We start from the raw sequence: 25,113 nt of genomic DNA, 5'->3' as shown, positions 1-25,113 counted from the left end.
GAAGACACAATTGCTAATTTTCTTGCGAGATTTTCTAGAGTATTTATCAATACAGCATTTGAGTGCTTTACAACGTTAATTTCGTTTAACAACACCCTGTAAAATGGGAGGATATTATTATTGCTGTTCAACAGATGGGAAGCTGAAACACAGAGATTCAGGTCAAAACATTCTGCTAACGTTGGGATACCCAAACTGAGATGTCTGCGAACTGATTTCTCAGAACATTTAACATTTTGCAGCATCACATGTCAGGAGAAACACCACTGACATTGTATTCTACAAATGGGAGCACAGGAAACAAAAAATAAATAGTTTAAATCAATTTCTCTAAGACTGGATTGAAGTTTTGCTGAAGGCAGGTGGTTTAGCCATTGGACACCCCATTTTTCTATCATTTCTCTGCCTCTTCCTACACTTCTCTTACCACACTTTTCCCATTTTTCTTTACCAAATACAAAGTCCGTCAGAGACCAGCTTCCTCCTCTACCCAGCTGTGACTCATCTGAGGTGCTCCACCTTCTGAACCAATTGAGACCAGGGTCCTCCGCTAAATTTAGTACATGGTCATGTAATTAAAGACTATACCAAACACATGTACAAAAGGAAGCCAAATAAACACTGTGCAGGAAACCTTAATTTCATGATTTCCCGACACCCTTTTCTAAATAATAAGCTTTTCAAGGTGAACACTGTCTCCACTACGCATACACACATGCAAGAATATATATTTTTATATATAACCAATACATACATTTTTAATATATACATAAGATAAATGTAATAAATAGGATAAAAATATTATCAGCATAATAATAAAAGTTCATATGGATATGTTTATATTCTTTTCCTTAGTCATATCAGCTGAAATTTTCCAAAAGCTGGAAAAGTTCCCTCACACGAAATACTAAGCCCAAATGATTAAAGTTTTCAAGCTAAAATTAGAGGTGATCAAAATCTGCCTATAGGTTTCAATTCAGCATTTTTTCTGTGTCTTTCAGTATCAGAGAATCAGGATATATGTGCTTGGTTGAATCAGGACTGCTTCTATTTTGTAATATTCACTACTGAAGAAATATATAGAGGCAGAACTCTAAATTTTCAGCATGCAGGAAATTCAGTTATTACATAATTTCATTTCCTTCTGAATCGGGAGAACACCTATGCCTCCCTTGCCTCAAACTTTCAAATTCCTCTGAAAATTTTATTTGTGTAGGGTTTAAATTGTTCTAAATATATCAACCAGAGCTGATACCAACACGGGATATTTCAATGTGAATGTTCAGAGTTTGACAGAGGTACAAGGAAATAAAGAAGCCTGGAAATTTTCAAGCAATCCTAGTTTCAGGTACATCACCAGCTATTTATTAGATACCACTGCAGTAGCATATAAATTTTGTAATTAAAAAAATACTGAATGTGCTTTGTGTTATTTTCAAGACGGTGAGAACAGAGAAGGTAACCTCATTTTTTCAGATAATTTTACTGCCTCTCCCATTTAGACGTAGCAGAGTGAGGAGTGTTCTTCATCCACAGGGCTGCCTCACTTCATATATTTCTGGAAAAAAAGAGTCATATCTGAACCCTTTTGATCCAAACCAGCACTAACCGGTGAAACAAGGAGTGGCCATTCCAAGTTTCTTGTACAGATGGAGCGGCTCCTGCAGGCAGAGCTGTGCCAAGCCGCGCTCCTGCAGCTCCAAGCACAGGTAATACCACTTGTGGGCAGATAACAGGTACTTTTAAAAGGCAAAACCAGGATTTGGGCTAACTAGGCCTGAAATGCCACAAAAAGCTGGACAGTTTGGTTATTTCATTGACTGATAGTCTGCTCTTTTGTGATTTCTTGTCAGGGAACAAGTAGAGTGCAAAGTGTAACTTGACTCAGATGCCTCTGAAGGATACCCTGGGGCTTGCTGTGAACCTGAGCGTCTTCTAGTTCACAAAGAACTGCATGAGAACTTTTAGATCAAAAAAACCCTATGTCAGGATCTTCTATTTTGAAGGGAGGTGAGAAATTGGAATTAAATACTCAGCCAAGAACGGCTCTTTCCGTAATGCTCAGGCAGTGGAAACCACTCAGCACCACAGCTGCCAGTAGCCAGCGAGGAATTCCCCTGTCATGAGGGCCATGACTCACACGTGCCCCTGCTGCTTCTCTCCGTCAGATGTAAGGGCCATACTTGTGGTCTGGGATGTGTCAGGAGAAAGGACCTGGCGAAGCTCAGCTCTGTTACACAACTTCTCTGCTCTTGCCCAGAGGCATGGTCCACCCGGGGCCGGGAGCTGCTGCAGGTGACATGAGCTAGAAGACCCTTGTGCAGTTGATATTTCTTCTTTCCCTTCTTTTTCCTTATTCCTCCGCTCCTCTGAAACAGTCAGGGTATCTCGGTCAGCTTCGGAGCAATCATGATACTGGTTATTGAAGTCAATGGGATTTTAAGCATCGGTTTCAGCAGTGATAAAATGAGGCTCCATACACAGCAGCACTGAACCAGGTATTGAGGTCCCTCATCAGTTTTGCTCAATAAATTAACAGCAGAGCTGCTGCTACAGCAGCTTAAGTAGTCTGCAACATTTGTATTTGTACTTTGGGTATTTATTACTGTGTTTTTCACAAGCCCTTTTAATGCCTCCAGGAGTAATTTATGGAGACAGAATAGCATGAAAAGAGCAGATCCTACTTATTTACATCTCTGGATGATGAAAATCACATGAGAAGAGCAGGTTTCACATTGTTTCCTCTCTGTAAATGGCTTTTTGAGACAGTAAAAGCCATATAAAAGTGAACATAAACGCTGTACAAACACCAAGATATTCAGATTTGTTTTGGTTTACCCAAACCCTACACAAAGACTTTCAGGTTTATTCAGGTTTGGGCTCTGTTTTGCTAACTCATTCCATAAAAAGTGTTGCAGTTTTAGTTATTGTTAATATAACTATTTAGATACACGCACTAAAATCTCTTTTAACTAATTTTACTTTGGGAGAGAAATATTTCATAAAAACAGTTCTTCACATTAATCTTGCTACTTTACAGATTGATGAGTAACGTGTGTGACTGTAGCGTCTCTTTTTTCCCCTTTCTTTGGCAGCTCTTGCTGCTCCTGCTCCAGAGCATGAAGCAGACTGATCTGGACTCCCACGATGGTCCAAGTTTCCAGCAGCTGACATGCTGGTTATTTATTTTATACAATAAGCAAATTAGTGAAGCATGACTAATAAACTTTTTGATCCACTGAACACTCATCTGTGCAGTCACCTTTGGTGCTAAGAGTAATAACAGTGACCTGGGACATTTCACTAAATTCCCTTTCTGGGGCTGGGCAGCGTCGTTTGGGAGATATCCGTCACATAAAAAAAAGCTTTACATTATTTTATGTTTGACATGACATTTCTGAAATATGTAGCAGTTGCAGATATAAAGCAAATTAAAAAGGTTTCTTTGCCCTGTCTTTTCTTATTAATTGATGCTCTGACTCCCTAATTTTCAGATAAAGTCATAGACCATAAGATACAATGTTTGTCTGCTTCAGTCCTACTATATTTCATGCTTTGCCTCATGAGATACAGTTTATTACAGTGATGGATATGATAGAAGACTATATTTTAAACAATCGTGGGTGTACCTGCTTGGTTGCTCATTTTTCACAAAGTCACTCCAGGAAGCATTTAAAAGCCAGAAGACTGCCCCAGAATTTGTTTGAATAATCCAGGCTTCGTGATTCTGCAAGACAGGATAGAAAGTTAGCTTGAGAGGTTTCCTCTGCTGCTAGTCACGCTGAAATCTATAAAGGCAGCTGGATCTTCTGACCCACTGTCTTTGTAAAGGGTTGTGAAGAGAAATCTCAATCCAGACCTTCATCCAGCAAAAAAAACTGCACACGTGCTCAGCTTCCTTTACTGTTACCGCTGTATAATCACAGGAAATAATCCACTGCATATAAAGCTGCAAACATGTTAAAATCTCACAAAATCACAGCTCCCACACGACCTGAGTTGTAGAAAGTTGCAGGATTACGCCTAATTTCACCAGCCTGATTCAGCAGAAGGAACACGGAACCGTTTTGAGTCATATTTAAAGCTGTTTATGGGTACTGGGAAAAAGTTGCATCCCCTGAACAAAAATGTAGCTTTCTCTCAGCTTCTTTCCAGAGTTTAAGGAGAATTAAACCTTTCTGAAACTTGCTGGGAAAAGGAGGGGCCGGAGGATAGAGAAGGACAATTTATCTCTAAATTACATTGCTCTTCAGAGTAAACCACAGAGTGCTGTAATGGGACAAGTAATTTTTTTACATGGTATAATTAATTAGAACCCATAAAACCCAATTAAACCGCACTTTTGAGACCATCAAGTGGTGCACGTTTGAAACTGCAAATATGACAGTATAAGTACATTTTTATAGCTGGGCACACTCCTCAGGATTATTTTCAGTGTTCTACTAAAACTGGAAATGGCACCAGTTTGGCCCCTGCTAATAAATCATTTGGAAACAAGCTTTATTAATAATCTTTATGGGGGTAGGATGGAAGCCAGATGGGGCAGGGAAGGGAATATGAAGGTGGCATAATATATTGGCCTAGAAAACATAATCCAGGCCAATGCAGAAATTTAATCTCGGTGTGCATCGGAGAGGGCTGGGAATATAAAAGGAGAGGCAGTGGGCTGAAAGGGGACTCACCCTGAGGGACCAGGGAAAGTATTTCCAAAGTAAGGAGGGTGATGTTCTCCAAGGTAAGCACTGGTCCATCTGCCCAAGAAAGGAAGTAAAGAAAGGAATGGTGCTTCAACAGATTTAACTGCCTCTAGCAAGGGAGAGCCTTGTCCTCACCGCCTGTAAATGAGAAATGGTGCTGAGGAGCTCCCCTCGCCCCTGCCTTCCACAGCTGTCACCTCCTCACGGCCCCAGGAAGGGGTTGTTGCATCCCATGCACGCGATGGGCCCGATCCGTGTGTATGAGCGTGATATACAATCTAGCGTGAGTAAAAGCTCACTTTGCCCTTGTTTATTTACACGAGGCCTCATTTATGTTTAACTTGGCAGCCAAGAAGCCTGAGCCGTGTGCCAAGCACTAATTCCTTGACTGCCCTGACAAGCCCTGGCGTGCACACCTGAAAGTAATTAGCGCTCGGACCCATTTTGTTCTCACATTTCGAGGCAGTGACCCGCAGCCACGTACAGCTCCAGCAGACACTTTATCATCTCCCCTGTCATCGGCTCCAAGCTCAGCAGTCCGGGCACTGCCAGACCACCATAAGCAAGGAACTAATGAGGGCTCAGGAGAAGCCTCTACCTTAGCAAGCAGCTCCCCTTTTCTGCATGAAGGGCAACCGATGGGCAGCAGAGATCTTCTTTCTTCTTGAATTATCAGTTTCTTTGGGGTTGGAATAATTTATCCTTCAGAAAATAGCAATGCAGTGTGATAAGTAAACAACTCGTGACAGCTGAGCCGCAGTGAGAGAATCAGACAGATTAAATTCTAACAGCCCCATTCAACTGTACAATGCTCCTCGCGCAAGCTGCTCCCAAAAAGGGTGGCTGTATGTTATCAGTCGCTCTGAAAATTCCTCCAGAGTCACCTATCAACACAGGAAGAATATTTGGTCTAGAAATGCAGAAAAATATACTTTCAGATAATATTTGGAAGGAGAAACATACTGAACAGGCAGTCTGGATAGAAACACTGCAGTGAAAACTTGCACCATCTATGGGAAAATTATAGGGAGGACTTAAGAGTATAGAGGAGATAAGAGCTTTCTGCAGAAATGTTGTTGTGTTATGCTCTCTGAAGCTTTGCAGAGCACCGTCACATACTTTCTTATACATGGGGAGGTTAATCATCTCCTAATTTTTAAGAATTCATTTACTAAATTACAGATTCTTATCAATATTTGCATTTCTTAAGTCTTACACCATTTCACCTGCACTGAGGCCCTGAAGTTTTCTCCCCTACAGAAGTTATTTTAAAATCTTAGTCTCCTTAGCATCTCCAAGTACCAGCATTTTAGTATTCTAGAGACATTTCTACTCCTTCTATTCTCCCCTTGAGTAATTTTCTTTATTTAAAGTTGATAAGGACTGAGGCTCTGACAAGCTAACGGTCAGTCCCAGACCACAAACAGGTTTTGCACCAAGTTCTCATGACCTTAAAGAGGAAGGAATAGGAGACAAACCACTGGAAAGCTCCAGATTTCCATGACGGGAAACAACATCATGTTTTTTTCTATGGCAGTCTCAAGACTTCACAGTCATCACTTAATAAACATTTGGGAAAACAAAACAAAACAAAAATTCCAAACAAAAACTCTTTTTGGATTCTTCTTTTTTTTCATGACTCTTCCAAGCCCTGTGCTGTTTAACATGTGGTAATTTAGTCTGAATGCAACCAAGGACTTAATTTAATGTTTATACACGCTTCCAGATATCATATAAGCAATATTTTCTCCAAAGTATATTAAGTAGATGCTGATACTGACATTTATTCCTAAGTCTATACAGTTCACACACAACTTCTCTACAAACCTTATACTTCAGGTCCCTTATTGCTTTGCTCATTAAACTGTTGGGCTTTTGAACATTCTTCAGCCTTGCAGTATCCCTGTAAGATTAACTAGGGCAACACTACCCAACTGAAAGACAAAGCACTTGTACGCAAGGTTTCAAGGCTTAGAAATTAAAATGGGCCTGAGCACACAAAAGCTGGGATGATTTAATGTAAAATACGTGAAGCCTTTTCTCCAAAAACCCATAATGCAACTTTTGTCCTAGGAGATTTTAGTTTTCTTCATCCGAAAAAGAAAAAAGGTGCTCTGCTTTGTACAAGACATACCGAGGTGGAGGATATACATCCCCAGGTAAACCATATACCCAGTAAAAACAATCTGGCCAGGCATTACAGAACCGGGCATTTAGTAGTGCTTCACACTGACGTACACAGATCACTGCATGGTGAAGAAAGAACAAAAAAATTACTTTAATCTTAAATCCTAGCTTAGATGTTTCAAGAAAACAAATTTTAAGGAGTCTAGAAAGCTGGGACTGCAGCATACTGGTAGATTACTTAGTTAAGGGGGTAGAGGCATGAAGAACATCAGCAGCCACCAGCAGGATGGCAAATGCCATTTGTGTAGACATGTGTCATTCCTGTACTGCAGCCAAGTGAAACTACAAACATTATTAAAAGCATAAAGAGACTTTAATTTACATTCCTGTTAAAGCATCGTTACGTTGCCAGAATATTGCAAGTGGGTTTAGCATAAATGAGAATCTGGCCTTAATATTCACAGACAGAAAAGTGAAATACACAGACATATTGACTTGGATTTGTGTTCTCTCTTCTGTTATCTGCACGGATAAGAATTGGGAGAAAGAATATGCAACTATATGTACCTACGTTGTATAACAGCTTCAATGAGCACAAACGATCAAAAGAATCATTTCAAGTGATGGCAAGAATGGCTGATGACACATCCCCCAATACCATTGCAACATACAGCTGGAAGCACTGCCCGAATCATCTCCTCTCTGTCATCACAGCAGTCATGATGTTAAACGCAAAACTTCAACATCCTCCTAAACACAAACCATCCAAGAACCTCTGATATCTTATAACAAACTTCTGACTTTGAGCACAAAAGACTAAAAGTCTTGAATGCCACCAGTGCCGTGGGAGCAAGCTGTGTCTTTCACTCGAGAGAGGAACAACAATAAAGCAAGTTGCAGTGATCCCTGCCATGTGACCGGGGGCAATACACACCAGCCAGGAGTTTCTTGCTACCAACAGAAGCATCTATGTACCTTCCCCATTAATCCATTCCTATTTGTGGCCAGTTCCAGGTCCTTCAGAGGAAGATGAAAGAACAAACAAACCCAGAGGCCAAGTTAGGCATGAAAGCAGGGGAAAAAAACAAAAACCCAAACAAAAATCCCCTCTCATGCCTGGGAGGAAGCCCTCGAGCAAAGGAATGAGATGTGGGGTCCAGAACAGACTCTGAAGAGATTTTTCTATCAAAAAGAAAATAAAAAAAGCATCATATAAAACACACCCGAGAGAAACACTAACTCCAAACACGCATACTCAAACTGGGTAAAATTCCGAGGCCTCTGAAATCTGTAACAAAACTCTCAGACTCTATTTGGGCCAAGGTTTTGAGTTCAACATGCTGAAGTAGTTTCCTCCATTTATTTCTAAATAAGAGATCTGTAGCTCTTGAAATGTCATCTTGAGATGTGTTAATTTTGATAGGAAAATGAAAGGTGCTAATTTGTCCTTATCGCTGTATAATATTAAACTGTTAAATGTGGTCTGAGTTTGGAAACAGTAAATGGCAGACATCCTAAAATATTCACTCAAAATGTATTGAAAGAATAATCTTTTCCAAATCTGTCAACAAGATCCTAGCCACTGTTCCTGGCAAGAAAACTCGCTTAATTTGGTAAAACAATCGATTCTGCTCTCACAAACATTGTAAAACAAATGGGGTCATGGAAGGAAAAATGGGAATATTAAAAAGACCCCTGATAGATCCTCAGCCACACGCTGCTGTGTTGCTGTGGAATATTTCCAAGGAACTGCACAGGTTTTAAAAGTACAAGTAAATACGGAGGGCAGGAGGGAGATTAGACTGCAAGCAAGGGCTGAGGCACTGCAAATTCAATTCACTCCGTGGTTTTGCTCTGAATGCTTTTCCAGGTCTCACACCATTACATAGGATGCAACATCATAATGATTTCAACTCTTGGACCAAAGTAGGAACTGATTTAAGTTTTACGAGGGGAAGGATGAATACTTTCAAAGGAATGATGAGTCGAATAATACAGAACTGGTAGGATCACAGTTCAGGGAACTCATGATTACGCTTTGAACTATTTTTAGCAAGGTACTGCAAGTTCAAGGACAGTTAGTTTAGAAAGGGCCTGCACAGAAAGAGCCTCTCATGGCACTGACAATTTTCTTCCCTTTCACTGAAGATGACTGCTTAGCAAGACAGCTGCTTGCAAACAGCATCAGAGTGAATATGCATCAGAGTCTGTGTGAGAAACCTTCCTTCCCTGCGCTCCTTCCTGGGATGAAGGACAAACACTCACCTTACTTTTGAAGCAGCACAAGGATCTCTCTGCTTTCTTCAGGATGCAATAAGCCACAGCAAAGCCGGGAGGGTGTTGCAGTAGGAGCCACATCGCCTCCATTCCTGCCCTGTTTGCGGCTTGAAATAGTCTCTCCTCATTACATACCACCTCTCTCCTGAGGGTGCTGTGACTTTATTCCACTCACTCAAAGAGGTCATTGATCGCCTAGATTTAGTCCCAGCACTTTCAATCTGTAGGGAAACACAAAAAAACCCCTGAAATTCATATATAAAGGAAAACACAGGTAGGGAGATTTCCAAAAAGTGTTGGTGTTCCTGCAGTAAAAATATATTAATAAAACCTTTCCCCCCAACTCCCTTTGGAAAGTCACTGCAGATGCTAGTTTCTGCCAGCTCTTAATATGTTTTTCCTTCTTTAAATGCACTCTGAAGAATATCCAGTTATTGCGGATCACCGGGAATACACAAGGAATGTGTTGCTTTATAAGCTTTACTACAATAATGGATAATGTTGGAAATATATACTGTATATTTCCTGTATAGTGGGACTGTTACAAGCACAGAAAATCCACATTGAAGGGGATTTCTATGCAAGCTATGCTGCAGATGAAGATTGTATTGCAAGCCTGAATTACTGATTAAGGCTTCCTCTTCTCTCCCCACCCACTTCTCTGATAGCTTTTAAACTTAAATAGCCATATAAGTTAAAATGTTCTTTTATAGGGTGAAATAAACAGCTTTTATGGTTCAGAAACTGCAAGCTTAGAGATCAACACTTTACCACTAATTCATGCAGGTTCAAGCTTAGGAAATGGCTCATTTTCCTCCCTACAGTTGCTTAGATATTTTTTTCCCCAAAAAAAACAGGATGCACTTTAAATTAGATGTTATGAAAGTTCTGGAAGCAGAGAATGCTTTCTCTTGACAAACTGTATCTAGTTTGCTGTCTTCCCTGTCCCAACTCCCATGAAATCAGGGGGAAATTACTGCTTAAACCCTCAAAGAAGCTAGAAGTTGCTACAAAACATTAGAACTTATTATTCATATTATTGACAGTGCCTTTAAAGAGAACAACCCACAAGAAAACAAAACAATGAGCCTCCTCAAAAATACTCACAATAAAGATTTCATGTGTCACTCTAGAAATCTACAAAGTCTTATGACTGCAAACGTAGGAGATACCAGCTCCAACTGTCACAGGAAACTTGAGTAGAAGCAGTACTGTCAAGTCCGATATCTTATATAACACATTTCCATTACAAGCAGCATCCAGTGAACTTCATGCGTAGTCCTGGCATTTCAGCGAGCCAGGGGAAAAACCACGAGCCAGAGATGTGAATTCCAGATTCGCACAAAAATAATTGGAGGGTATAAAACCCAAGGAAGATACAGCCTGGAAAGCCTGGTATGATCTGAATGCACAGCAAGGCTGTGAGGAGACCTTATAGCAGCCTTCCAGTACTGAAAGGGAGCTACAGGAAAGCTGGGAAGGAGCTCTTTATCAGGGAGCGCAGGCAGAGGATGAGGGGGAATGGTTTGGAGATGAAAGAGTGGAAATCAAGATTAGATATTGGGAAGAGATTTTTTTTTACTGTGGGATTGGTGAGGCACCGGCACAGACTGCTCAGAGAAGTTGTGGATGCTCCATTCCTAGAGGTGCCCGAGGCCAGGCGGGATGGGGCTTGAGCAAAAAATGATCCAATGGATAATGTCTCTGCAAATGGCAGGGGGGTTGGAATTGGATAATCTTTACTGTCACTTTCAACCCATTCTATGATTCTCTATTTTGCTGTGAAGAGTGGAGACTCTGCCCTGAATGCTCCGAAGAAAAACTGCAGTGCTCTAGTAGTTTTATCATAAAATTTGCAGTGAGTATCTTTCATTTATCCATCTATCTGTTTATTCAAACCTCATCACTATGAATATTGAGCATCTGATAGATCAAGTAACGGCGGTGGAGTACTTTTCTTCCCATTTATCAGCTACATTAAACAGAATTTTAGTGGTTAAAAGAGAGGCTTTGTTTCCAAGCAAAGATAATTCTGCTCCTGAGGACACCAGTAATGGTGGTATATGACAGCATTATCAGCAGCACAACGATATAAACAACGTCCAATTATCCCAAACCAAAATTTTTGAACATCTTGTTACATATTCTCCTTAGGCCTTAAAATTACTGAGTTGTTATTGTTGGATGCTTTGTGGTGAATAAATCTACCATAATTCCCTGGAAAGAATGAATTGCTGCCGAAGTCCTGTTAGTGCAAAGGACCACAGTACGCATTTTGCCCTGGCTTTCCTATCCACGGGGGAAAATCCATACAATGTTCTCATCATGTGAGCACAAGAGAGATATGGGGAAGAGTGGTGGCGATCCAGTTTCTAGGAAGTGGGAAGTTATGCACTCCTTATTGAAAATAGGTAAGAGGAAGAGAGAGAAAAGAGAAGAGAAGAGAAGAGAAGAGAAGAGAAGAGAAGAGAAGAGAAGAGAAGAGAAGAGAAGAGAAGAGAAGAGAAGAGAAGAGAAGAGAAGAGGAGACTGGGAGGTCTTGCACGCTTGCTTCTGTCAAAACACTGAATTCTCTAGGCCTCCAAGTAAGCAGCAACCAACCATTGAAAAAAAACCCAAACCATTGCACGTGAAGTTTGAGAGGATCAGTGAGTGTAATTTCCCACACAAGGTTCACTGAGACACTCGTCGAGGCAAAGTGCTCTCACAGAGATCGGAACACAAGATTTCATGCCATAAACAGAGATGTCACAGGACACGATATTCAGATTTGAAGCCAGATCAAAGGGATCATGTTCAAAGCCAAATTCAGGATTGAGTTTTGACTATACCTCCAAAACATGGATGTTTTTGGATCTAGAGTTTGGGCTCTGTCATCAATCTAATCTTGAAATGGGTGGATCAAAGATTTTCAGTCTGAGGCTTAGCAAAGTGCTAACAGATAGTTTTGAATAGAAATGATGCAGTAAAGTGCCCCAAGCAAAGAATAAATTTGTTGGTGGACAAATTGTGAAACTGGCTGAGGAAATTGCTATGTGCCTACTGATTTCTTTGGTATGTTACCTTGTGAAGTTGGCTTTATTTACAAAAGGAGGGAAAAAGAGGTGCAATGTGGTTGAGGAATTGGCCCTGAAAGTTGGTAGCAGTTCCAGAAAAGACTGGGAATTGAGAAGGATGTCCAGTGGTTTGAGAGCTGGCTTGGAACCCAGTGGCAGTCATACGTTTGGTGCTCCATCCCAAATTTCCTGTATGACCTTGGCCAAGTCTTTTAGTGTTTCGGTGTCTCAGCTTCCAACTTGTCAAATAGAGGTAATAAACCCTGTTAAGAAAAAAAATAATCTTGGGGGCAGGGGGAGGTGAAGAACTCTCTCTCACTCTGTGCAGTCTCATGACTTAAAGGTGGCCTGAAATACTCATTGAACAAAGGAGTCTGGATAGCTTCCTGAATTATTCAAAATTGAAATGCAGAAATACAATTATAGGAAAGAAATGACTGCAAAACACTTAAAGCTATAGGGGAAAGCCTCATGATAGATTTTCTGACAATTCTGTTCAAGCTACAGGAAAAACAGAGACACAAAAAAATACACCACTTGGCTCTGGTATCTGCTCTGTACATGGCACAAATGCTGATCTTATTTTCTGCATTGGTTGTGCCAATGTAAAGTGGAAATAACCATAGACCACCAAGGAATTAATCCTGACATACGTGTGTAAGATCTGGCCATATCAACTGTATCTTTTAACCCAGAGCATGCATTTTCTTGGCCACCATTTTTCAGACTACCCTGGTCAACTGCAATAACACTTTTGGCCAGTCCAAACTTCTGACCTGATCTCTGTGCAGATCTGAAAGGAATTTCCACTTCAATATATATGATCTTCCACTAAGCAAAGCCAGTTCCATGATTCCTGGAAGAATTAAGAGGTACAAATATCCCGTAACTCTGGATCCTTGCAGTTAAGGTTGTTGGTCTCATTTTAGGGGACAAGAAGATAGTACTTTCATACCTAGTGCAGGCAGGTCATTTAGGGATAGTGTTGTACACACAGTGAGTAAAGGTAGGTTCCTAAATAATTAAAAATGGAAATCTCAGATGATGTGCATTCTTCTGCTCTAAGTGACCAAGTGTTATGCAAATTTTGGAGGGTAAAATGTGCACTCAGCCTTGCAAATGGAATTACACCAGAAATGGATTACTGTGTTCTGGAGAAAACAAAGGTTAAGAGTATAAGACCTTATCTACAACCCTTTCAGTTTTGCCATCCATGGAGAACCGCAACATGCCTCATGCTGTTACACACATTCACACTTCATCAGCGGTGACAATTAGAGAGGGCCAAGCATTTCTAGGCTGTGTCAGCCTAAGCTGACTCACAGCACTTGGTGATGAAGGCTTTTCCTTGAGGCATTGCTGTTCTTTGATGGAACAACACTCATGGGCAACTGTTCTAGTACAGAAAGGAATCAACCTTTTAAATACCTACACAATTAGAAGCTAAATCTCTATTGAAAGCCAAGTGAATATTTGCATTTAAGGTCAAGCTTGATAAAGATATTTAGGTAATAAAACCAATAAAAATAATTAAAGCAATCAGAAAAATCAGAACAACTAAATCAATCAGCAATGGAGACATAAAAAGCTAAAACTATGACCCTATTCAAAGTATGACTTTGAAAAGATGTAGAAGTTGAAACTCTTCCAGAGTTTCAAGCTGTGATTTTCAAAATTTCTATATAGCTGCTTCTGAATGCTGATAGCTCTGAAAAGTCATGGCTACCTGGTATGTTCATGTTAAACGTCCCCCAGAAGCCTACATGGTCTTTCACTTACAAGTACCTGATTGCTCTGCTTTGAGACAGTCAAGAAGTAGCATTCCTGTTGGAAACGTTAAGACCAACTGTGGAAAACAAGGGTTATGTCCCAAATCTCACTCACTCATGGATTTACATTTCTCTGTCTTGGGAATGCAGCTCCTCTTTAAACACATGAACTCACTTCCCAAAAAGCCTCACCACAGAGCGTCCTGACAAACTGTAAGGGAACAAAGGTGGCCTTTAAATTTCCTGTGCCAAAGGTAAAAGCTTTCTCTTCTAGAAGGTAAATCTCCCCTTTCTGGAGTGGTGTCTCCTTCCTGTCCAGCATTACCTCTGGTCTGCCCAAGCGCTCAGATTTATCCGAACAGTTAATTCTGCTAAGGAGATGGTGAGCCTTTAAGGCTGCTACATTAGGTCTGCTGCAGGTACATCCTTTGAGGTGATACATATCCATATCACCTGTGAAAACAGGAATGAAATACCTTTGGGAATGCAAACAAAGGCCTTTTGTACTTCAGTCATCGGGAGAATTATTCTTGGAATCCACTTGGGAGCTTGGGATTCAAGCAATTCATTGTAGCTTCTTCAAAGCATACCTTTTGGCTCCTTGGAACTGGCACCTATATTTGAGGACAATATGTTTGAGTCCATATGATTTCTATGATTCTAAAACTTGCCGTTTCCTGCCTCCTGCAGGAGGGTCACTTGGCAAATACATTCAATGCCCTTCATACAGGACATCAGACGTGGATGTGGCGTTTTCATTTTCCAAGCAACGTCCAGTTGGAAACCAATGAAACCTCCTTAGCCACAGAGACATGGAGAACCAGAGAACATCTTCACAAATTACATAGATCTCTGTACAAAAGGAAGCACGGTGAAAGATGTTTCTCCCTGCAGTGTAGAAATTCATGTATACATTGCACACCTTATTAATTCTAGACCAGTGAACTTGCCTCCTACTTTATAACAAAGTGTCACGTTATTAGTTAGGTTTTCCAGCATGTTTTGATAAAAATGGTGTTTTTATTGCTGCATAAAAAATACAAGGCGAGTTAAATGTTCAGTATTTTCTTATAAAATATTTAAGTTTATAAACTGTTGCAAACAGGCTAGTGTTTATATAATATTCACAGACATCTGTAATGCCTCTCATGAAAGCTAATGTATAAGCTCTTAGCTACTGCAAAGGAGTTTTAAAGATGCTCTGCCTGTCTTAAAGTGCAATTCTAGATAGTCTGAAGAGCTACTTTGATAAGTTTGTTTTGAGCTTAATGTTTATTCCTCTCACTGCTGTCTAGGTTAAAATTTGCTTACATTACGAGTGAAGGCCCCAATGCATTTAAAATTTAAATACCTAACTAGGACACACTTACTCAGCAAAACACAAACACATGCCTAATTTCAGGTACATGCTTACATCGTTCAAGTCTCAGGGCTCAGATCATATGCCAACATTATTTGTTTTAGCAGATAGGAAAGCAGTTGGGAATAGAGACGATTCTGAGGCAGAAGGCTGTAGTTCACAAAGGAAAGAAGTTCTCTGACTTGTTTTCTAGGTATTGCCCAAGTATCAACCGCTATGAAGAAACAACTGCTGTTGCCATTTCTAAGTTGCTGTAATTCTTTTTTGTTGTTTATTTCTGCAGCAGCGAAGTTATCCTGTAGATAATTTACTTTTGCTCCTTTGTTTTAGCTTCCATGATATAAAATCAAATCATTAATAAAGCTATTTAGATCAACGAACACTCAATTGCTCCCACACCCAACAAAATACAAAGTAGAGGTGGGATTATTCTCCCACCATTAATAGACTGCAAGATGTCAGATTTGCACCTTGTGTCATTTTCATGTCAAACAACACAAATGGTTAAGAATATTTATAATTTTGAACACGTTGTTTAAAACAGAATGATATCAGAGATAGTTTCCTTGGATTTCTCCTTCAGCCAGTTTGGAGGCAGCATATCTGGTGCAAGAAGACTGCAAGTCTCAATCACACAACCCCAATGCCAACTGCTAAACAAACAGCTCAATCTGAAGAGAGTTATGGCATTCCCCTCAGACCTATTTCCACAACGCATCAAGTGTAAACATTGATCAAATGTAGTTCTGAATCAAAAGGCTTACAGCGAGGTTCTCAGGTTACCTTCATCTGGCTCCATTCAGTGTCTTCAGAACAGCCCTGCCAATCACTCCCTTTATGACTTCCACAGATGGAATATTTGCAGCTTTTTGCTTTTTAACTAAGCGGTTGGTAACCACTGGCTCCACGGAATGACAAGCTTGCTGCTTCCACACACAAGTCAAACAGACTGAAAATGGCAACTCAAGATGCCATAGCAGTGTTTCTCTACTATTAAGGAGCAATATCTACCTCTATCTTTCCATCTCTATCTCTTTGAAGTTCCAACATAGCAGATTCCCATATATTAGGCAATGGTCATAGCCATGATCTGATACCAAGGGCAAGTATATACCATGCCATAGATATCAGGAGAAAACCACCACACGCTGGATGGCAATTCCAGATCTGAGGAGCAAGCGCAAGCTGCTGCCTGGGACTCTCAAGCAGGAATGGAGCAGACAAGCTGTAAGCAGGTACAAGAACATGAAAACGGGGCCAGATTAGTGCAACCCAAACAGAACCCAGGAAAGAAACAGCTCTGAGATCATAACTGTGAGATCTACAAAAAGGCCCAGGCTTAGAATCATAGAATCACCAGCTTGGAAAGGACCCACTGGATCATCGAGTCCAACCATTCCTAACACTCCCTTAAACCATGTCCCTAAGCACTTCATCCACCCGTTCCTTAAACACCTCCAGGGAAGGCGACTCGACCACCTCCCTGGGCAGCTGTTCCAGTGCCCGATGACTCCTTCCGTGAAGAATTTTTTTCTGATATCCAACCTGAACCTCCCCTGGCGGAGCTTCAGGCCATTCCCCCTTGTCCTGTCCTCTGTCACTTGGGAGAAGAGCCCAGCTCCCTCCTCTCCACAACCTCCTTTCAGGTAGTTGTAGAGAGTAATAAGGTCTCCCCTCAGCCTCCTCTTCTCCAGGCTAAACACCCCCAGCTCTCTCAGCCGCTCCTCATAAGACTTGTTCTCCAGCCCCTTCACCAGCTTCATTGCTCTTCTCTGGACACGCTCCAGAGCCTCAGCATCCTTCTTGTGGTGAGGGGCCCAGAACTGAACACAGTAGATGTGTTCAGTTTAGAAGCTTAGATGTGAGGACATGACTTGCAGTACATGCAGTGAGATACAGGAAACCTTCTTCCGTCAGATAATGGCTTTTAGTTACTAGTTGTCTCTGCTCTGTTCAAACTCTATTCACAGCCAATACTGCTGTGATAGTTTGAGAAATCTATTTGCTCAGAAAGCCTTTGCAGTCCTCATATTGAGTTGCTACATTTCAGTATACTAAATTAGAACTTCAGACTGGTGTACCAGTGTTCTTACTGGGTACCTTTCCATTTTATAACAATAATCTGTACACTACATAAATAATTTCTTTCCTCACCCTTACCGTCACACTGCTGGGTCTTTGACCATCCAAATGTCATCACAGGTTAATATGGTGATAATATTAATTATTATTGATAATTAATAATAATTATCCCACACAAAAGACCGAATAAACCAATACAAAGCACAGCACCAGATCACTCTTCTGAGCAGCTATAACGGTAAATAAAAACAGGTTGTGAAAGTGAAGTGGCACAGGCAGATGTAGTATACATTAGGAGAACACAGATGGCTCCAGGCTTAGAGCTTTCTTTATGCATTTATGGTGACTGATATACAATTTGAACTTGATTTTAAAGAAAGTTACAAGGCAGAATAATCTAACATGCTGTTTTCCATGAAACACATAGCAGGAGCGGTATTCACCAGTGTGGAGCACAGAACGGGGTTTGTCTGACAGAAGGGCAAAACCTTCATTCAACACAAAATGAAGTCAGAAAAGACTTAAAAAAGTAACCAGATGATCTTAGACCACACTCTGCTAACCAAATGGTGCACAATGTAAACCTAGACTCCTAACTGCATCTTGGTTTTACTTTTTTACATCATCTTTCTTTGAAGGTTATAAGGAAGGATTTGGTACCTTCTGTTGTCCACATCACAGGCTTGTAGATAATCCAGGAATTTTCTGGTTTAACCACATCACGTAAAATAGCCAAACGTGTAGGGGACTGGAAGTGACCCCAACGTTCTCCCTCACAGCTTTTCTCTTGTGAAGAAAAACATATTTTTGCATTGTTCCCTAGTGCAATTTATAGAATCTGTGGTCACGGAGGGGAAGTCACACAGTACTAAAAGGTCTTCAGGAATCCCAGGACAAGAGCTATTACCCTGAGAACCCTTAAGTATTTTTTGCATAGTTTCTGCTCCTGTGTTACGTGGAAGCAAACAATTTTTCCTTACTGGACAGCTCTGCTACCTTGTAAGTCTGTGTCCTCAAGAAAACTACTCATCCTCTGTACCAAATGCAGAAACACGTCAGCTCATTTTTCACTTGGCTTTTGCAGAATGAAAGACAGAACATGCCCAGCAAATCATATTTCTACTAAACCTCACCAAAGCAGTATTCCCTTCAAAGATCCAGCCCTTCCAGAACTATTCTTCCACCCATATCATAAATTTGCAAATCAAGACTGAAGAAAGTAACAGTTCCCTTATGATACCTTTATATTTTAATATACATTAATTTCATCTGTAGTATCTAGACACGATGGACAGAAAGGTGACTACTGTTCTGGTAGATAAACAGCATCTAGTACATACAGCAACACAGGGCCACAGAAATACCTGCAGAGACAAACAGATAGTCTCAAAGGTCCTTTGTACAATGCTAATGGCACTGAACATGACCTTCAAAAACTCTTTGCATAGTAAATTAACTTTCCTCAAAGCATGAATTTATAGAAGGAGGGAAAAAAAACCCACCAAAACTGAAGAGCTTTTATTTTCAGGACAAGGACATTCTGATAAATTAAAATAAATTTATGCTTTAAAATAAATTTAAATAATTATAAGCTGAGGAACACCTTGAAAAGATTCCTTTCCCTTCCCCTTTTAGTTTAATTTAATGAGGGACACTAGTTAACAATGCCAATAAGAGACTGTTGTGAAAACTCATCATGGCCACTACAATCCAGCTCTAATCAGACAGAAAAGTATCGAGGGTTGGCCAGTGCAATCATTACAAGATTGATATTATTATTCTTTTAAAAAGAGCAAGAAGATTTATAAAAGAACCTTTATTTATTATATTAACTCCTTGCCATCTATTTTATTTCTTTCCTCTTTTTCAAGTAGCCATTTTCCACTCCTCTCTCTCACCTTCCCTGCTTGCTTTGCTTAGCAATGCACGTCTTGCAAGCACATGAAAACCATTACCATGGCACCAATCATGCATATTCTTGAAAGGCAGGCTTACCCTAAAAAGCACGCAGTCAGAACAAGATGCAAGACAAGTGGATCCAGCAAATGAATAGGAGGCATTACAGTGAGACAATTATGATGAATATAAATAAGCTGGCGAGAAGAAATAACATTTCACAGAAAAATGCAATTTTACTGAGCCCAAAATCACTCTTGGAGACAAATCCATCCTCAGAGAGCTTTCAAGATAAGGATTTTTGAGGTTGGGTCAGCACTGATCAAAGATGGCAACAACCCAGATATTTTGACTAACTTTACATTATTCAAAGGCAAATTTTGAATGTCAGAATTTCCATTATCAGTCCATCTCATGGTGTAAAATTAGCAAGAGCCATTTTTGGGAAAGAGAATGTTCTTAAAGACAGTTAGTCCATACCCTCTCTTGGTTCTACTAGAAGCTACCATGCAACACTATGCAGATGAACTTGAGCTAATCCAGTCTGAACCAGCTTAAGAACCAAGAGCAGCACAGACATACTGACCTAGGGAGCTGCCCAAATCGATCAGGTGGAGTTCCACACCTCACAACTGCAGACACTGCGGTGGGAGCAGCTCGGTGAGGTACCTCCACGCAGCACTGCACGGCCTCCTCTAGACACCGCACACCCCTCCATGCTGTCTTAAACAAAGATACAAAAGATCATGCAACACTGCCCAATTTTGACACGGGGCAATTAAGTCAGACAAGTCTGGTCACCTGGACGCCGCCAGTAACTCCTGTTAGCAATGATCTACAGGATGAAAAACATCCAGCAAACTACAGCAGTTTTGTTTTGAGGTTTTTCGTATGGGTTATTTCTCCCTCCACCACCCCTCGCTCATTAGGGGATTACTAATTGTTCCAAATCGTTGTTAATTGGCTTACAGTTCCACATACATTGTCAAACGGCTGGTCAGCTGGCAGGCGCACCGTGCTTTCCCAACAGATTTATTTCACAGATGGATTTGCAGCCTGAAAGGTCCTTCCCATTCCCAGCTCTGCAGTCCTTCCAGGCAGAAGGGAGGAGAGGAACAGGCATGTCTGTGGAAAGGCATCTGTAACAACCCTAGCAGGTTCTCAGCATGTCAATAACAATCTAATCAGGCTGCATTATATTGAAAGGAAAATGAGATTTCTGACTTTGCCAGAACACTTCACACATCCGCTTGCTCTTACAAAGACATACAACACACTCCAGTTTCCAGATGCAGATAAGGACAACCACAGCGTGGAAAACAATCCAAGAACTAGTCTAGCCAATTCCTAGTTGGACCTCAGCCTCTTTCCATCTCCTCTCCTTGCTTTGGAATAACAACTGCTGCCTGTAAATTTAATGAAATTTCATAGACAACTCCTTTGTGTTTGTCACACAGTGCCCTGCTACTCTGAAGATACATAGAAAAGATGACTCAACAAGCTGTCCCATCTTGCCTCTCCTCCAGCCTTGGTGTAATCACAGGGAAACCCGCAAACCTAGTAATGCCCAGGGCGCAGGAATTTGACCTGAAAGAGTCCTGGTGGCTCCTCTTGAGAAAGAATACCCACAAGGACTTCTCCTCCCCACACAGTCAACCAACTGTATAGAAGTGTCATGCAGTTTGCCCAAAAAGTAATGCACTGTGCTTCTGTTCGGTGTAATTCCTGCCCAATCTCCTTCCTTAGGTAGGGCTGATTAAAGCTGACCTAATTCAGGCTGTGAAACCAGAGGTATCATCCCTATAGTTAACCTAAATTAACCACTGGTTTGTGAATTGTTGGGCAAAACCCCACCCCAGACAGCAGAGCTGCATGCTGGCTCCTTCCTCAGCATGCTCTGAGGCAAAGACCCACACCCGGTAGCAATCTGTCCTTAGCAAAAGGATAAATAAATTATAAAATAATGCAATAGGACTCTGGTTCCAGATTCACTGCCTGGAGGAAGGAGGAAGATATTTTATTTCTTTATTTCTGGCTGATTACCTAAAACAAACAAACAAAAAAAAAAATACTACCTCCAGTGAATGAAAAGAAATGCCGTGGTCAGGTCATCCAAATTCCCGGTTGCCTTGATGTCTTTTCCAGCCAATGAGCTTCTCTTAAGCTCTGACTGATGGTGTCATATATTTAAAAAAGTGTTTATTCTGACAATTTGCTATGCTTTTATGTAAGAAGACAGGCAAGCAACTCATCCCCAAAACCTCAAGGAAAAAGCACAAGCCTTGGCTGCTAGACTAGTTGGCTCCCTGTGGACTGTTGATTCTTGGACAAATTATTATTCCATCCTCAAAATATGTACTTACCCTGAAAAAGAAAATGCACACACAAACATACAACTAGGTATTAAGAGCTTTGGTAGGTCTGTGACTCTGATCTTATGACCGAGGTGTCAGCTGCTTCTGCAGAGAAGGACATGGTAGTGGGAAAGGAAAAAGAAAAAAAAAAACCACCAAAATAGACAAAAAAATAAAAGGAAGAGTGAACACTAACTGCCCGCAGCTGGACTGAGCTGAACTTGCACTGCTAAGCTGCTAACGGTAGGTTTTCCTCATTGCTTCAGTGTCAGTGAGGTTATGGAAACCAGAGAGGCAAACAAGTGGGAATTTCTAAACCGATCAAGGGTAAAGGAAGGGAAAAAAAAGGGTGTGGGGAATATTTGGAGAACTTCCGCTCTGTGGAGAGTTGTGTGTTTCTCAGGGTACCCGAGAGCAGGGGAGATATGCCTGTACGAGAGAGGTCAGTGGGTATCAGATCACATCACTCCTTTTCTCTTTCACTCGGCTGCCTTTTAACACTCCCTTTTGAGTACATTTCCCTTTGATTGTGGAAAATACATAATACACCAGCCCTCTCAAAAACCATGTTGCAGTGACACCACCTGAAATAAAAACCAGATTTCTGCCTTCAAGACCCTCACTTTACCCTCTACTCATCAGACCTAGCCTTAATCTGAACAGAAGAGACAGGATTTGGGAGCCAGTCCCATAATACACTGAGAGAGCACATACGTTACTCCACACACAGCTGGTGGGGCTCCTTTGTCCCCCTCACTCCTTTTCCTTAAGTTCACCCCTGGTTTTAACATGACTGCCTAAATGGCCACTCTGGAAATGCACTCCCAGTCCTGCATACGCATCTACATGCTTAGAGGTCAGCAGCCCTGGAAACGATGTCCAGACAGCAACATGATTAATGGAGCACAAGGACTAGATTAAAATAGACTTTCAAATGCAGTTCAATTTAAATAGATCCCTCTATTATTGCTGCCATTGACTAACTTAAACTACATTTAGTCTCTACCATTTGGCTTTTTTGGCATCCTATTTGTGATTAGCAGATATCGCCTTTAAGAGACTTAACAACAAGGAGAGGCACCTGAGCTCGCTGTCTCCTAGGTTACACCCCCACACTGAATGTTGTCTCATTCCTGTGGGTTGCCCCAGTGAAGGTCCCTGCTTATATCCGTGAGCTCCTGGTATGCCCGCCTGCCTCCCTGTGCTACACACCCATGCCTATCCTTCATCTCTTTCCCACCGCACTCACTTCACACCCCAGAGCTCCGGGTCAGAGCGCTGACTTGGGACCTTCTTCCCACAGCTATGTGCAGCACCCAGATCAAGCTGGCTGGATCAGCCCCCTGCCACAGCCTGCCACCCAGCTGAGGCACCAAGGGAGAGAAGGCATTGAAGGTTTCACCGAGGGTTGGCCACGGGAGGGGACACAACCTACAACAAAATAGCACACAGCCATGCTCATCTCCAGGGCCATGGATGCACCAGCCAGGCTTGAGTGAGCCCCTCCCCAGGACAGCCAAGCTGCTGGAAGACCCCTAAGTCAAGTTCACATCCAATACACCGCCCACAGTTCGTGGCATCCACTGGCAAGACCCAGCTGACCTCCTCCATGCCCAGTACCAGACTGCTAGTAAAAGAACAAGAAACGATAAGAAGTTTATGCCTGTTACCTTCAGCTCTGGAAAGCAGCCACACAGCCATCCCAGACCAGAAGCAATTGGATATCAGTAACTAGCTACTGGCCAAAGTAGAACATTTTCAGCTGTAAGGAACAGCAATTTGACATCAAATTCCCCACTGCCAGAACTACGCCGATGGGAAGCGCCACTGTTAATATCAAAGATATCCAGAACAAGAAGAATAGATGTAGGAAATATGACGTTCCTGTACACGGCGCTGCCATAGGTAGGACATACTTTTCAATCCAGCATGACTGCAATTAGCCCTGGATTATCACCAGTCTACAGAATGCTGCCCTGCAGAAGCACTCCAGGCTCCTGTGGATCTCTGGGGACAATACACAAACTCTCCCACTAGCAATACAGCTACAAGGACAGTGCCTGTGAGTCTCGGAGGTCCTGTATCCACAGCGTGGGACAAGCAGATGGCTCTTTTCCACCACATCACAAAGTACGTAACATCTGTCTGTGAAGTGAATGGAATTGTTTCTGAGGTATCTGTAGCCCCATGGGGCTGACCTGCAGGGCTTGCAGGTAATGCTGCATTTCTGCTGTTCTCAGGAATGTAATCAGTCAACAGACACATACTATATGGTGTAAAAAGACTCTGTTGTCAACATATAAAACCTTTTGCTGCTATCAAATAAAAACAGAATAAATTGGCTGCACAAAGAAACTACTGGCAAAGAGGAAACCCCAGAAATCCAACCCACAGTTAACATCGCTCAAGGAGACTGCCTGCTCCATCTTGAATCTAAGAACCAAGAAAAAACATTTACTTTCAAAGATTGGCAAACAACAGCCAAAAAATTCACTGCTAGAAAGTATTTTCACCCCTTTTCATTTGTTTCTGTTTTGTTTTGTTTTTTACTAGGACCTCTGTGACAGGCCAATGCTTAACTCAATAAAGAGAAATTGGTCTTCTCTAGCTTTCATAACTCAAGAAAAATATGTGAATTCTCCAGTCTCAGGATCCTGAGTACATGCAAAATTCTGCTTGTGCATCCACTCCTGTGCACTTGGAGGTGACGCAGGGAGACACGCCGTCCCACGGTGGCTACAACGTCAGAGAAGCACTTCCACAGATGGTGGTCAATGACACCATCTGCTCCTCTCAGCTTCCTCTAGTGCTAGTGTCTGTCTTCATGACACTTCACCTACCGAGCCACGGCTGTCAAGGAGGGCAGCATTTTGATCGCTCCATTTCCTTCTGCTTGTTTCTTCGCTGTTTGGTGTCCATCATTATGGTTTCACTTTGCAGCAGCCGAACAGCCCTATAAACGCCCTCGGTGCCAGAGCCGTGCACGATTGTGGGCTATCTAGCAGCTCCTTCGCCAAAAAAAATCTTGCAAATTCTCCTACATGAGGTAGTCCTGCATTTCTAACCCACATGGTTTTTCCTGAAATTTTCCAGATGGGAAACCCTTAGGCAGTGCTGGACCGGCTCAGGAGCCTGGATGTGATCAGCAGGCTGGGAATGTAACCCCCAGGGCACTGTATCAGGACTACACGGATCCCATTGATCTCCTCCCTCTTAACTTGGCGGAAAGCTAAAGTTTTCAAAAATTTTTCTCCTTAACCTCTGTGAAGAAGGAGAGATGTCAGGGATTTGAGCACTGGTTGTCTTAATGCTGCATTAGCGGGTGAAGGGACTTGTCTGAGATTCTGATCAGCGAAACGTGGGTCAGAAAGTGTCAAAGGCAGATCAACACCAAGGATGACAGTTGCGTTTTTCAACGAGCTCCACCGCTAAAAATGGCAGGAGCAGTGACTAGGAGGGAGGGAAAGGGTGTACAGTGACATGAAGGAAGGGGGA

At 41.7% G+C, this 25,113-nt stretch overlaps 1 long non-coding RNA gene across 5 annotated transcripts in view; it reads right to left on the bottom strand.

Moving 5' to 3' along the window:
- LOC128853856 (uncharacterized) overlaps positions 1 to 25,113 on the bottom strand; it is a 119,555-nt gene that overhangs the window by 22,603 nt on the left and 71,839 nt on the right. For 4 of the 5 annotated variants that reach the window (XR_008452660.1, XR_008452658.1, XR_008452657.1 and 1 more), the window contains 3 exons: positions 9,090 to 9,322; positions 3,630 to 3,727; positions 1,610 to 2,369 (listed from right to left, as the gene is read on the bottom strand). This is a non-coding gene — a long non-coding RNA (uncharacterized LOC128853856). Of the gene's footprint in view, positions 1 to 1,609; positions 2,370 to 3,629; positions 3,728 to 9,089; positions 9,323 to 10,208; positions 10,385 to 25,113 lie in introns of those variants that run through there. The other variant, XR_008452659.1, reaches the window with a different exon arrangement.

Source organism: Cuculus canorus, chromosome 16, assembly GCF_017976375.1.
Source record: "Cuculus canorus isolate bCucCan1 chromosome 16, bCucCan1.pri, whole genome shotgun sequence".
In the NCBI taxonomy this organism is placed as follows: Eukaryota; Metazoa; Chordata; class Aves; order Cuculiformes; family Cuculidae; genus Cuculus; species Cuculus canorus.
This window is presented reverse-complemented; position numbering and strand designations above follow the sequence as displayed.